The sequence below is a fragment of the Schistocerca nitens genome, chromosome 10 (assembly GCF_023898315.1).
Source record: "Schistocerca nitens isolate TAMUIC-IGC-003100 chromosome 10, iqSchNite1.1, whole genome shotgun sequence".
NCBI lineage: Eukaryota > Metazoa > Arthropoda > Insecta > Orthoptera > Acrididae > Schistocerca > Schistocerca nitens.
In genome coordinates, this window is record NC_064623.1 from 200,882,764 (window position 1) to 200,884,796 (window position 2,033).

Consider the following 2,033-nt stretch of genomic DNA (forward strand, 5'->3'; position numbering starts at 1 on the left):
AGGCGGGAGGTCCAGATGATGATTGGTTTGTGGGGTGCTTAACGGTGCGGTCATCTACTCTCACAAATGATGATGAAATGATGAGGACAACGAAACCACCCAGTCCCCGGGCAGAGAAAATGCCCAACCCGGCCGGGCATCGAACCCGGGATCCCGTGATCCAGAGGCAGCAACGCTGGCCCCTAGACCACAAGCTGCGGACGGAGCTCCAGGTGGCCGAGCGTTTAGGAAGAAAAAAAAAAGTAGTGTTTTTGCGGCCAACGGCCTTGCCGCAGTGGTAACACCAGTTCCCGACAGATCACCGAAGTTAAGCGCTGTCGGGCTAGGGTAGCACTTGGATGGGTGACCATCCGATCTGCCGAGCGCTGTTGGCCAGCGGGGTGCACTCAGCCCTTTTGAGCCAAACTGAGGAGCTATTTGATTGAGAAGTAGCGGATCCGGTCTTGTAAACGGACATACGGCCGGGACAGTGGTTTTGTGTTGACCACATGCCCATCTTTAAAATAAACATGAGATGTTACATTGCCCCACAATGTTGAACGGAATTTGCTGAAGGCACCATTTTAACTTACGTTCAAACAAAAAGCACAATAGTTAACGTTGTTCATATCGGTTTTCAGAGAGTCAGCGAATTGCTAAGAATCACTAGCAAAGAATATTGCTGAGAAGGAATTTTTCACCCTGCTGCGGATTGTGCGCTGATACGAAGCTTACTGGGCAGAAACTCGAACTCGGGACCTTCGCCTTTCCCGGGTAAGAGCCCTACCAGTTGAGCTACCCAAGCACGGTCACGACCCTCCCCACAGTTATTAACTCTGCCAGTACCTTATCCCCTACCTTCCAGATTCGTTGGAGAGCTTTGGAAGTTAGGAAATGAGGTACTGGTGGAAGTAAAGCTGTGAAGACGGGTCGTGATTCATGTTTGGGTGCCTCAGTTGGTAGAGCAAAAGGCCAAGGTCCTGTGTTCCAGTCTTGATTCGACACAAAATTTAAATCTAGCGGGAATTTTTAATATCTCAGTTTATATGCATGCTACGCTACGAAATATTTGCTTTTTCACTCTACTTGACATACTGTTTTAAAGTTTTAAATCACTTTTCAGTCTTTTTAGTTGAAGGTTGCAATGACTTCGATTAGCAAGTCACCTGCACGCATAAAAATTACGGGCCGGCCGGAGTGGCCGTGCGGTTCTACGGTCGCAGGTTCGAATCCTGCCTCGGGCATGGATGTGTGTGACGTCCTTAGGTTAGTTAGGTTTAATTAGTTCTAAGTTCTAGGCGACTGATGACCTCACAAGTTAAGTCGCATAGTGCTCAGAGCCATTTGAACCATTTGAACCAAAAATTACGCGAGCATCTGCAGGAGAGAGAAGTTTCATTACACAAACATCTGCTGCACAGACAGCCCATGACAGTTTCATAGTCTTTACGTCACAGTATATCAAATAAACGTGGTTAATCATGAAAATAATTATCTTAAGTGAGTCTTTGAATGTAGTTGTAAACAGTTGCATCATCGTCGTATTGTAGTGTTCGCAAGAAATAAGGTTTTTCTTTTTCATAATAACACACAGAACAATGCTTAAGTTACATAAATATACCTAAAGACAGTCGCGTATTTTCGCTAAAGTGCACGCTGGTTTATAAACACATTCAGTTATAACTTCCCTCGTTTTTGTTGTTGGCAGTTTTTGTTGCTTCAGTATGGTTTACAGTAGTTTTTATAAAGTGATTTAAAATTGAATTACATAGTTATCAAACTTGTTTCATTATTTACAACAACAACAACATCATCATCATCATGTGTTCTGTCTAAAGGCAGGTTTTCACATGGTAGTTCTCCAGGCTGTCCGGTCTTCTGCCATCCTCTTCACGTCTGCATAATTTCCTCTTGCCTTTATGTCGTTTATCACCTTGTATCTCCTTCTTCCTCTCAGGCTTCTCCCACAAACCAATCCTTCCAAAACATCTACTAGCAAGCACTCCCTTCTCAATGAATGTCCCAACCAGTTCTTTTTCATTTCTCTTACAACC

The 2,033-nt window shown here is 44.4% G+C and overlaps 1 pseudogene; it reads left to right on the plus strand.

Moving 5' to 3' along the window:
- The first annotated feature begins 256 nt into the window (after nt 1-256).
- Nucleotides 257-374, plus strand: LOC126210715 (5S ribosomal RNA; annotated as a pseudogene).
- Nucleotides 375-2,033: the final 1,659 nt, after the last annotated feature.